Source organism: Lygodium microphyllum, chromosome 20 (genome assembly GCF_053477565.2).
Source record: "Lygodium microphyllum isolate KBCC chromosome 20, Lygodium_microphyllum_v1.1.10, whole genome shotgun sequence".
Taxonomy (NCBI): Eukaryota; Viridiplantae; Streptophyta; class Polypodiopsida; order Schizaeales; family Lygodiaceae; genus Lygodium; species Lygodium microphyllum.
Genome location: NC_141154.1, coordinates 52,948,701 through 52,962,364, shown reverse-complemented (window position 1 = coordinate 52,962,364; position 13,664 = coordinate 52,948,701). Strand labels below are relative to the sequence as shown.

General features: G+C 42.4%; 1 pseudogene; it reads right to left on the bottom strand.

The window, feature by feature from the left end:
- Window positions 1–3,028: 3,028 nt before the first annotated feature.
- LOC148018904 (pyrophosphate-energized vacuolar membrane proton pump-like) lies at window positions 3,029–13,329 on the bottom strand (annotated as a pseudogene).
- Window positions 13,330–13,664: the final 335 nt, after the last annotated feature.

The following is a 13,664-nucleotide window of genomic DNA, read 5'->3' as shown; positions in this document are numbered from 1 at the left end:
GTTTCCTTTTGGAAGCATTTGTTATAATAACCTACATATATTTTTAAAAGTGAGTTAAAAAACCACCAACATATATTTCTGTCTGATTTCAAAATAGAACAATTAATATTATGATTCATAAGCCAAACTGAATTGATACCTACTTCAATAACACATCCAAACTGACATTATTCCATCCATAAATTCTTTGCAAGTTAAGTATCTCGAGGGACGCACGAAGAACGGAGTACGTACAACCTTCATACAAGGGAGTAGATGACGCTACGTATAGTTGATCATCTGGCTTCCTAGAGTGACCTTCTCCCTGAAGCGGTTGCGAAAATAGATGGTGTACCATGTTGTCCAAAATCTCATCCTTTACGACTTGATGGGGCATTTCATGAGGGCTACTATCATGGTCGTGAGTCTCCACTCTTCTTGAAGACTTTGCCTCCTCGCGTCGACTTTTTGTAGCCTCTCGACGCCTGGGAGGGAGCATCTGCGGATGTGGCACCGCATCCTGCTCAACCACAAAAAGGAGTTTCATGTACGTTGATATATATTGAGTAACATAGACTAGCACAAGGAACTTTCAATCGATCCCCATATAGGAAAAAAAGAGAATTCCCCATGGAATTCCCTAGTTGAAAATACATATAAGTGGGGAAAGTAAAAACTAGGGAAAATGGGACATTTCCTAGTGAGAATAAGTAGGGAATCACATAAGACCTTTCCTATGTAGGAAATATTTCCTACATAGGAAATATTTCCTACATAGGAAAATACAAAATTTTCTATGTAGGGAATAATTCCTATATAGGAAATATTTCATATATAGGAAAATTTTTCTAGAGGTGATTCCCTAGATACTCACTAGGAAATCTCTCATTTTTCCTATTTTTTACATTCCCTATATGTACTTTCAACTAGGGAATTCCGTGGAAATTCTCTTTTTTCCTTATCACTTTATCTACTTTGCCCTTCCTCTTAGACATGCTAATATCAAACAAGAAATTGCACAATAAATTTTTAACTAGAAAATTATATAGAGAATGTCATCATTTCTAAGTAAGGATCAATAACATACATCTAATGATCAAAATAGATTAAACAAATTAAGACATCAACATCTACTTCTAGCAACCAAAAGAAAAATGAAAACAATTTTAAAGAAGCATAAAACTAAAAACTAATTAAGCAACACGTGTGTCTTGATTGTTTTATCCCTTGAATCTCCAATATGTTGCAAAGTAATAAATGTTTGTCTACCCTCTTCTCTAAATTTCAACATGGATGGCCGATAGATATCATATGATGGTATGCATATCACTCCTATTGATACTCAAGTGATCAAATATCATTAGTTAGTATAACCATTTCAAAAAATGACTCATCATCAACATAAGAAAGCTGGTAATACCTGATTCTTGGCTTGAAGAAATGTTAAGGCAAGCAATCTCAATGTCTTCCTTTATTGCATTATCTCTTGTGTCATCTTTAGTAACTTGTTTACCTATATGTACATAGAGTTAACCAAAGCTCACGATAATACAAGGTTATGAAAAATTTCAATAACACAAAAGAAAGTAATTAGATATTTTGTATCAATTTGGGTCACCAAATTTGTACAAGTTTTTGATCCTTAAAGTTGGTACCTGCATCTTGACTTGAAGAAACATTATTGCAAGTAACCTCCTGATCTCCCTTTCTTACATTATCTCTTTTCCCACCTTTTGTTGTTCTTTAATCTATATTTATATATATACACACAATTACTCAAAGTTTAAAAATATGAATAACTATGAACATTTTAAATTAGACAAAGAGACTAATTAAAGCTAGTTAATCTCAAAATGAATCACCTAATAAAGCAAGATGTAAAATATGTACAAATTTTAATTTTCAAAGTTTAGTAGAAATAAAGACATATACCTGTATCGTGATTTGAAGAGACATTAGGGCCAATGACCTCCTTAGCTTTCATTGTTCCATTATCTCTTGTACCATTATTTGTGATTTTGTTACCTTCATGTACACATAATAAACCAAAGTTTAGAAACATAAGAGACATTTGTAAAACATCAAAACACGCATTTGTAAAACATCAAAACATCAAAACACGCATACCTTTTTTTCCCTGTTCTTTACACCATCTGATAGTAAATTGAGTAGGTGAAAACGAGGAATTCATTGTTCATACTTTTATGGGCTCACCAACTTCTCCTTCTGGTTTGAAGCATCTTACAGACTTCATGTTAAACAGTGCGCGAGGGAGATGAGGAACGGAGGAAGAGAGAAGAGAAGAGAGACACCAAAATTGGAACCCCAGAAGTGCATCAAGTGAGAGCACACATTAGCTGCAACATCAGCTCCTTAGCTAGAATAGATAAAACATCAAGTAGAATAAACATAAGCTTGAACAGACGAATCAACTGAAAATAGACAAACAACAACTGGAAACAATGAAACTTCAGCTAGAACAACTCAACAGCTGGAATAATAATGAAACATCAGCTGGAACATTTCAACAGAGCTGGAATAAGAATGAAATGAAATATCATCCCATCAGCTCGAAACATTTCTTATAAACAAAGCGTGGAATAATTTCAACGCATTAGCTGTAATATAGATGAAATGATATGAAACGTAGCATGAAGAGCCAAAAATCAGCTAGAAGAAAGAAACATTTAGAATAATCAAATGATGAACAAAATACCGACAATCATCAGCAAGAGCTCATCAATTTTCTTACTGGTGCTCAAAGCCCAAGCAAACATCTCAGCAATCTGCTTCTAGGACTCTAGGAACATCTTTGTACGCCTGGCCTCCAGATCATCATGAAATCGCTTAGAGTCTCTCTGCATCTGCAGTTTCATCTCTTCTAATCTGAGAAAGTGCTCCCCCAAAGTGCGGATCACGGAGACCAATCTGAGAAAGCGCTCCCCCAAAGTGCTGTCAACTGGGGGCTGTTGATGCCGCAACCTGGACTTTGAAGAAGTCCTATGGTTGAGAAATCTGTCCATCTTGAAAGCCTTCGCGGCCTCATAGTCTATATTGCGGCTGCGCTTCTTGTGGAGAGATGTGTAAGAAGTATCATGGTCATCCAGAGACCGGTTGTGATACCAGCATTATCACTTATGGGACCATATGCATCTATGGCTAGACAGGTGGCAATGGTACAAAGCATTCCAAGAGCTGCAACTGTGATCCCGTACATGGCTGCTAGGGTATGGCTGACATAGATGGCAACAGCAATAGCAAATATTGGAACAATTACAGACTTGTAGCCAAGTGCCAACCAAAGATGACATTGGTAGCAGCTCCTGTCCTGCAAGAATCAGCAACATCGTGGACTGGTCTATATGTATTGCTAGTGAAATACTCTGTAACATAGCCAATTACCAACCCTGCCCAAAGCCCTACTCCAACGCAAAAAAATAGTTTCCAGTTTTGAACCATCTTTGCACCACCGTTAGGATCATATATGTAAAACGTGGATGGTAGTGCTAGCCAACAAACAAAAGCTGCACCGAATGTCATTAAGATGGTGGATATCAACAACTGTCTCTTCAATGTAGATTCAATATCCCTTAGATTTGAGATCTCGAACACATCAGTTGCGAACAAGGTTGTGATGAGGCACACCACAATGCCCATAGAGCTAATGAGTAGAGGGAAGCACATAGCAGTGAAGTCATGATTTGTGCCAAATGATGACATGGAAGCCACAAGAAGAGCTGCGCAAGAAGCTTCAGCAAAGGAGCCAAAAAAATCTGAACCCATTCCAACAATATCTCCCACATTATCAGCAATGATCGCTGGATTTCGCGGATCGTCCTCTGGGATATTCCTTTCTACTTTTCCAACAAGATCTGTTCCAACATCCACAGTTTTGGTATAGATTCCATCTCCAACCCTTTCAAATAGAGCCACGGATGAGCATCCAAGCCCATAGCCAGTGATGGCCTCAAAAAGGCCCTCCCAATCATCCTTGTAATAAAGCTGGAACAGTTTTATAGTGATGTATAAAACTATGAGGCCATTAGTAGCAAGTAAGAAACTTTGCCCCAAACCTGATTGGAAGGCGATTTTGAATACTTTGCCTATCCCTTTTCTGGCTTCCAAAGTTGTGCGAGCATTCGCATATGTTGCGATCATCATGCCCAAAAATCCCGACACCATGGACATCAAAGCTCCCAATATAAATGCAACTGTAGTGAAAATTGCTGTAAAGAGAGCTGGGGCACATTCCTGTTTTGGATCGTATCTGCAAGGCTGAGGCTTAGTACTGAACCCCTTCACAAATCCCAGGAACAAGAAAATAACAGCAGCAAATATGCCCATGAAATAATCCAAATACTTGTACCCTGTCAGCAAAAACGATGTGGCTCCTATGGATATGGCTTGCTGAATTTCAGCGCATTTTCTAATAGCTGCTGCATTTGATTCCTCATCCAATCTATCCTCCTCGTCACAGTCTGATGATCCATTGACGATGTTGTGACTGTGGGTGTCGTTGTCGAGGAAGGCGTAGCCATTGCTGGCAGGCCTGAACTTGTGCTCGAAGGCCAAGAGACCGGTTGCGATAGCAATCTGGTGGTGGTTTGTCAGAATCATCTGCATCTTCATTAGTTAACAAGTTAGTTATACCATCTGCACCAGCAATTATACCCCACAAGTTAGTTAACAAAATACTGCTAAGGCACAGAGTAAAACTGCTTCAGGAGCTACACTACATTCTTGCAAAGTTAAGATGTTGAATTGGAAAGGTAAGCAAATGCATCATTAATATCTACCCATTCCAAGTACATATTCATGTCTCCCTGCATGTCAAATGCCACTGTCACTGTCACTGTCTCACTGTCTCACTGTCACTGTCACTATCATTATCACTGTCTCCCTGCATCAGTACCAGGCTGCCACTGTCTCCCTGCATGTCAAATGCCTGCCGGTTCTCGCCCACAATCAGGAAATCAGTGAAAAAGCAATTGCCCTTCTCGTCATTGTACTCAAAGGCATATGCCATGATGCTTCCTTCTGTTAGCCCTGAGCTTCTGCCAACTTTTATTACCCTCCTCCCCACGATGCTGTTGATGTTTGCTTGCAAGTCAATAGTTATAACATCTCCCATCTCACCTACCCCTTTGATAGTAGTTGTGACTTTGGAGACATCAAAATTGTCCTCGAATGGAATGAAATCACCATCAGCTCGCACAAATGTCTCTGCGGCATGAGCAAACATCATCAAGTATCAATATTGTCATATCAAGAAACGGAAACCAGAATTCTTCTTTCAACTCACAGAGAAGTTTATAAAATGGACAATACAGAATGCCTTAACAGCAGGCAGCTCAAAAACAAGCAGCAAAGAGGGAAACCTGGATTCACACTTGTAAAAATGCCATACCACCGCTCATGTGTAATAAAAGACGTTGCCCTTTCCACTACACCCAAATAAACACCAGGTCCAACATTTGGAGGCAGTGGATGGAACACCTTCTGGTTGGGGTAGTCCAAATCAACCACAACATGTCGATTTGTCAGAAACCCAACCTGACGAGTCCCTGTCCTACTTTGTACTATGGCTCCAAGTGTACCAAATGTCTCCTGACCTGCAACCTGTGAAATTCACCAGAGAGAGAAATGTATCAGAATTGTCAAACTAGTAATGATGCAACAATTATTTACATATATTGCAACTAAAAATCTGCCAATCTTCACCTCTATAGTGTAAAAAAACACCATTAGTTGTTTAATTGATATATGATGAAGCATGTACACACTCTCAGCATTTCTTAAAGTTTATGGAAAGGAGGGGAAAAATGTGCGGAAAACATCTAATGACACCAAAAACACAGAAACACATGAGATGGTCATTTCTATTTTCTATACACAAATATGGACATCATCATGCTGCAATTGAGTATATCGGCAAACAAAATGATGATAGATTCGAGAGTGATGCCCCTCGAATATCAATGTAGAAAAATCAATCTGCCACTAAACTGTACACTATCATAATGCATAAAATGCCCTCATTTGATATGCTAGTTTATACAACTCAATTAAATAAAAAATACTAAACAGTTTGTTAGATCAATATAAGACATCAATCTTGATTACATAAAAGGGCCTACAGTTGATCCGAAAATTGAACTAAGACCACAAGCATGACATCAAAAGAGTAGACACATCCAGATTATGACCATGCTCTAAGGCTATGCAGCTAATCCTTGAGATAAAATTTAGAAACTTGGTTGTAAGATGCACACCTCCAAAACAAACTTGGATGGTTCTCCTAGAGCCCAAAGAAAAGAATCCCTGCCCTTCTCAATTGCTCATATGCTACCACAAGCTTTGAAATAGTGGGAAAAGGCCCTACCAACATGTAGCCAACAAACCATACTCTATATAACATAAAAGCTTTCTCAAACCACTTCATGAACTATATGAAGTTTACCACCTAGTATTGAGAGATGAAATATATGCTCTAAATTTTCAAATACAATTCAATGCATGATTGGATCAAACATACTGAGTAAAAAAATTTAGTAGACTAACCCCTAAGCGGGAAAGTACCTAGCAATCCCAACCTGGTTACAAGTTGTCTTCATTTGCAAAAAACTGCAAGCTGAATGTCTTCTCTCTTCCTTCAAGTAGTTGTTGTGGTTTTCCTTCATAAATGGAGCCAATGATCTCTTTCTTTACCTCTTTCAAGTAGACTAGCAAAACCACCACTTTCGATGCCTGTAGACATTTGACTACAAAACTTGTCCTTGTAAGAATCAACTCAATTTTGCATCTTTTCAAAATTGATCCACTACTAAAAAAAACATGTTGAAGAAAAGGACAAGAACGATTCTTAAAACTCTCACATTTGTGGTTACTTCCATTGTGTTATGGTTCTTTGGCATTTCATATTTGATCATCTTAAGGTAGCATTCCACAAACATCTTGTAAGCTGGAAACCAAAAAAAGACTGGTAATTAGTACATGTGCTTAAACATTACTAATGGCGCCTTTGATGAAAGCCATGCCATGGTTCTTGATGTTGCTTGATGTAGCCCTTCATGTTACTAGCCAGTTTCCAATTTTCTTGACTCCTCAGCATCACCTTCTTTCCGTGCCCTCTGTTCTTAGTTTTCTACTCAATGTGAGTGCCGAGCATCGCCTGTTTGGGCTCCTTGATATGTTGGTTTTTTCATACCTGTATTTGCTATGCTACTCCTCACAGCTTTCATATCTTCTTTAGCAAAGCTCTCTTAGCCTGCTCTATTTTCATTCTCAGTCTGTCATCTCCTGGTTGTGAGCTCCTGTCAGAGTCTGGCAGGAGACAGAGGAGCTCTGTCAGCTTGGTATTTGCTGTTTTTTGTCTGCATTCCTTTTCCGGGAGTCACACAGCCCAAACTGGGCCTTTTGGTGTGCAGTCGGCCCAGATTTTAGGCAGGTCGGCCAGATCTGGGCAGGTCGGCCAGATCTGGCCAGGTCAACCAGATCTGGCCAGGTCGGCCAGATCTGGCAAGTCGGCCAGTTTTTTGGCCTGGGGCTATATATAGCAGCCTCCCAGTCATTCTCAGCATTCACTTCTGCAGGCTGCATTCCTTTTTCGGGAGTCACACAGCCCAAACTGGGCCTTTTGGTGTGCAGTCGGCCCAGATTTTGGACAGGTCGGCCAGATCTGGCCAAGTCGGCCAGATTTGGCAAGTCGGCCAGTTTTCTGGCCTGGGGTTATATATAGCAGCCTCCCAGTCATTCTCAGCATTCGCTTCTACAGGTTCAGAACACTCTCCGTCCTCTCCCACTCCGGCATTGGTGCTGCCATTGCTTTCAGTCTGTTCTGGTGCCCTCACTGACGCTCCGAGCTGCGTGCAGGGACTGATCAGTCCATTTCAGTGTATTCAACATTCATTTCAGTCAGTGCAGATTTTCTTCCTTCATTCCCTACTTTCTCTCTCCCCTCCTCTGTGTTCGTGTTCTTGCTGCTGTCATCCCATCTTCAACTGCCAAGGCGGCCCCTCTAGGTGGCCCTTCTTCCTGCGTTTTCTGCAGATGACTTCTCCCGAGGCTGCCACGTCAACCAGCGACCCCTCCTGTTTGCGTTTTCCATCAGGCAGGCAGTCCCTCCTTCAGTTGGGCGACACATCATCAGGCTGCGTTTTGCAGATCTGATGGTCGTTTCCACTCCTGGCGGCGCATCTCCTGCTGGCAACCCACTTTCAGGCTGCGTCTTGGTGCTGGCGACTTCTTTTCTGGTGATCTTCATCAGTTATCTTTTCGTTTTGCAGATCCAGGTGTTTGTAGGCTATCACAGCCTGCGTCTTGGTGGTTGGTGACCATACTACTGGTCATACTTCGGCTTCGGCACAGTTTTCTTTGGTGTTTGGTATTTTGCAGACTGGAAGATGTCTTACCAGTTTTCAGGCGTTGACGACTCAGAGGATGAGCTCCTTTCTCATCATTCCTCTGAGCGGAGGCAGGATTATCAGGAGTTTCGACGTCGAGAGGAGCCTCCTCGCACTCGTCCCTCTTCAGTCCATGCATATCAAAGGGTTCCATCTACCGTGAAGGTGTCTTCCGTGAAGACTGCTTCAGATGTGCGGATGCCTTCCTTGATTCCCTCTATTCAGGTGCCGATTCTCCCTTCCTTTCCAAAGGCAGATAAGTTGGATTGTCTATGCATGGCCTTACTCAGCTAGGTACCCGAGTCATTTTTACACAAGATGCAGTCACAGTGGAGGATGCTTCTACAGGTGATGCTCTTTGGATGGGTACATAGGAGGGTGGGCTTTATACGCTCACAGCCTTGGCTGCGAGGACTTTCCATGAGCTTGGGCTGCTTTGGCATGCTCGGTATGGTCATTTGAACCTCGAATCTCTTCGGCGGGCTTCTCGGAGGAAGATGGTGGAGGGACTTCCAAATTTCCCTCCTTTTCACACTTTGTGCCCTAGCTTCTTGAGGGGCAAGCAGCATAGGTAGCCTCACCCTCAGGTTGCCTCTAGGAGGACTACTTCTCCGCTTGAGTTGGTTCACACCGACCTTTGCGGACCTATGGGCACGGCCTCCCTTCGGAAGGCCAGGTATTTGATGCTGATTGTGGACGACTTTAGTCGTTATGTGTGGCCTTATTTCTTGGAGTACAAGAGCCAGGCGTACTCCCGTTTCTGCGAGTGGCAGGTGTTTGTGGAGACCCAAACAACTTCCAAAGTTCGTGGCGTTCAAGCTGATCACGGTGGCGAGTTCACTTCTCACCTTTTCTCTCAGTTTTGCAGGGATCATGGTATTCGGGTGGAGTATTCCCATCCGAACACACCATCCGAGAATGGTGTGGTGGAGCGTGCGAATCGGACCATGGTGGAGATGGCCCGATCTATGCTGGAGTATAGGAGTCTTCCTCATCTCCTTTGGGGTGAGGCGGTGGCTACAGCGGTGCATATTCGCAACCGCTCTCCGACTTCGGTTTTACAGGACATGACTCCTTATGAGGCTTTCTTTGGGAAGAAGCCTTCCGTGTCCCACTTTCGCATCTTTGGGTGCGATGCTTTTGTCCATGTGGACAAGAAGAAGAGGAAGACGAAGTTCGACTCTAAGTCGCGAAAGCTTATCTTCATGGGTTATAGCACGACCACGAAGGGATATCGGCTCTACGACCCGACGACACAGAAGGTTGAGGTGAGCAGGGATGTGATCTTTGATGAGGCTTTGGCCTCTGAGGATCCGATTGATGGTTCTATTACAGGTGCTTCTTCGACATCACCGGGACCCCCCCCCCCACCTTCTCTTCCTTCCAGGATACCCCTTAGCACCCCACCCATTCCTCCTCCTACGGCTTCCCTTTTCCCTTTGGCGGATATGACTCCTTCTTCTACGAGATCTTCCACCCCTTCAGCCTCCCCTCAGGAGTCTTCTCGGGATACACAGCCTTCTTCAGGTGCGGAGGATCTATCTTCATTTGATGAGGGGGAGTCCCTCTCCGATATGGGTGGTTTGCAGGTTCCGGAGACTACTCGGTCTCCCTCGCAGCAGCAAGAGTCTCTTAGGATTCCCTTATGGTATCGCCGGCTCATGCAAGATTCAGGTGTTACTCACTTTCCTGTTTCTTCTACAGGCCCACGTCGATCAGCCCGATTACAGGCCCAGCGGGATAGCTCACTGTGTGTGAACTATACTCTTATGTCTCAGATTCTTCAGGATTCCGAGCCTTCCACTGTGGAGGAGGCTCTTGCACAGGATATTTGGAGACAGGCTATGCAGGCCGAGCTCGATTCCATCAAGCAAAACCATACTTGGGAGCTTGTACCGCGTCCCAAGAAACGGAAGGTGATAGGTGTGAAATGGATCTTTAAGACCAAGTATCTTGCAGATGGCTCCTTGGACAAGCATAGGGCTAGACTTGTTGCCAAGGGTTTTGCACAGCGCGCAGGTTTGGACTACTTTGAGACTTTTGCTCCTACAGCTCGGATGTCCACCATTCGAGTTATTTTGGCTCTTGCAGCTCACCACCGTTGGCCTGTTTATCAGATGGACGTCAAGTCAGCCTTTCTGAATGGCGTCCTTGAGGAGGAGATTTATGTTTCACAGCCTCGTGGTTTTCTTGTGCAGGGGAAGGAGGATCATGTCTACAGGCTGCGGAAGGCTCTTTATGGCCTGAAGCAGGTTCCTCATGCTTGGTACCAGAGGATTGACCGTTTCTTTCTACAGAGTGGCTTTCAACGTTCCGCTTATGATCCCAATGCCAAGGGTTTTGCACAGCACGCAGGTTTGGACTACTTCAAGACTTTTGCTCCTACAGCTCGGATGTCCACCATTCGAGTTATTTTGGCTCTTGCAGCTCACCACTGTTGGCCTGTTTATCAGATGGACGTCAAGTCAACCTTTCTGAATGGCGTCCTTGAGGAGGAGATTTATGTTTCACAGCCTCCTGGTTTTCTTGTACAGGGGAAGGAGGATCATGTCTACAGGCTGCGGAAGGCTCTTTATGGCCTGAAGCAGGCTCCTCATGCTTGGTACCAGAGGATTGACCGTTTCTTTCTACAGAGTGGCTTTCAGCATTCCGCTTATGATCCCAACCTCAACTTACGGGTTGTGGATTCTCTTTCTGTGTTCCTTATTTTGTATGTCAATGATCTTATCATTACAGGGAGCGCCACTCAGCAGGTGGAGCATACTCGGTCCATTCTTCAGCAGGAGTTTGACATGACGGATCTTGGGATCCTTCACTTCTTTCTAGGACTGGAGATCTATCAGATGGGACAGGGCATCTTTATCTCGCAGCACAGGTACATCTCCAGGCTTCTTTCGGAGTTTGGTATGGTCGCGTGTCGGCCTATTTCTTGCCCAACATGGTTACAATTTGTCTTTATTTGCAATTGCAAGCTGAATGTCTTCTCTCTTCCTTCAAGTAGTTGTTGTGGTTTGCCTTCATAAATGGAGCCACTGATCTCTTTCTAACTTTTAGGACAAAGATCAACCAACATAGAAAATCTCGAGTGGCATCCTCAAGTTTTGACTAAAATGGATATTAACAAGAACCTACATAGTTTCTTGTTGATTTTAGAACTTTAAGGGATGTTATTAAAAGACAACCCATATCCTACAAAAAATCTACCAAATGCTTGCTTCAAATGCCAAGACTAGCAACGTTATTAAACACTACCCTAACATGAAGAGGAAAGAAGCATCACCCCAACATCAAATAGGATAGTTTGACAATGGCTTGCAAATTGTAAATAAGAAGGGCAATATTATGCAAACAAACATAAAATCCACAAAAGAACAAAAGAAATAATAGTAATATAGACATGTCACCTCATCATGGAGCTCCTGAATGAATTTGGATGCTATGTAGATAAAGAAGAGCCCAATAATGGCCTCTATAATGTTAGCTCCTCAAAATCTAAGGATTCAAGAAGATGAGGTTATGGTTGAAAATACCCAATTCACTAATGATAATCATAGCACTGGATACAATGACCTTGACATTAATAAACAATTGCATAACTCAATGATGCTAAAGAATAAGAGCTCCTCAAGGCTTCTCAAAACCCCAATGGACTAAGAGAGAGATTCTTCTCCTACAACAACAAGGAGATGCTCAAAATTTGGAAATATCTTTGAAGTAACCAACAAAACCACCACTTTTGATGCATGTAGACATTTGACTACAAAACTTGTCCTTCCAAGAATCAACTCAATTTTGCATTTTAAATTTCATCCACTACAAAAAAAACAATGTTGAAGAAAAGGACAATAACAATTCTTAAAACTCTCACCTAAGCATTTGTGGTTACTTCCTTTGTGTCATGATCCGAGCATTTCATATTTGATCATCTTAAGGTAGCATCCCATAAACATCTTGCAAGATGGAAACCAAAATTGACCGATAATTAGTACATGTGCTTAAACATTACTTCTAATCCAACAGTTTATCAAAGGCTTAGAAGGCAACTATAGATCCACAAGAAGATAATGGGAACCAATCATTAGTAAAACCAAAGCTATCAAGGAAAGAGCAAGTATGTGTCTAGCCTAATTAAGAAACACATACACATTTCTACCTTCCCCATAGCCTATTTCTGGTCAAGCAAGAAACTAATTGTAAATATTTGGGTCTCTTATCTTGCTCCTCTTGCTCTCATGTGGCTTTCAAATACTAGTACCTTAAGAGCAAGAGAAATTTCTGCAAAGTGCATCAACAAAAATTTCATTGCCCCAAGCCCATGATCTTAAATACAATTGAATAAGGTAGCTACTCATAGTGGCATACATGGTACCTCGACAATATGCTATTCGTATTTTAGTCTAAGTAAGAGAAGGAGCATACCTGAACCTGCAAATCAACTCCACTATGCTTGTACTCCACATACAAGTTTCTAGAGAATTTCTAAATGCACCTGCATAATCAGACATTAGATGATATGCGAAGACAATGCATCTTATGGGCATCCCCTTTTCCATACCTACCTGCTCATCACTAACTTGCTCTTGATGCACACAAAGACAGTATACTGCATAGAGAGGATGTGATGCCAGTATTGACGCAATTCCAGACCCGATGTTCACAATGGCACCACACTTGCGATTGAGCAGGCCTGGAAGCACAGTCAGCACGTATGAGGTCGTAGTCAGATTTGCATCGATCGCAACCTACACTAATCTGTACTTCGTCTTCAGGTGGATTTGCATCGATCGCATCCAAAAAATCCAGCACCACAAACTGCACCTACACTAATCTGTACTTCGTCTTCAGGTGTGAGACGCTAGGGTTTCGAGGTTCTCCTACGAGTGACCAATGAGAAAAATGTTGAGGCGGCGGCGAGCTGGAAGCAGAAGCCACAGTCAATGCGATCCATGTAGCCTCACGATGATGACGGCCCAGGAGCCATAGCGGGAGAGATGACGTTGTTAATGGAGTTGCTTGTTTGTTCAAACTGTCCGATAGCTTGCTCGACTAGTGAAATGCTTTAATGCTGTGTATTGTTGTCCTTCTTCTTGCAGGCAATGTGGCCACCGTATCATGGAGAGGACTCGCGCCAATGTAAGTTAGTTAGTATTTGAGAAAGTTGATTGAAGCTTTACCTTTGAGGATCCTCTCATTTGAGTAATTCTCCCATATTAAGCCCATAACATGGAGATAGGTTTAACTTTTTAATGAGGTACATGAGATGTTTAGCAAATGTGCTAAGAC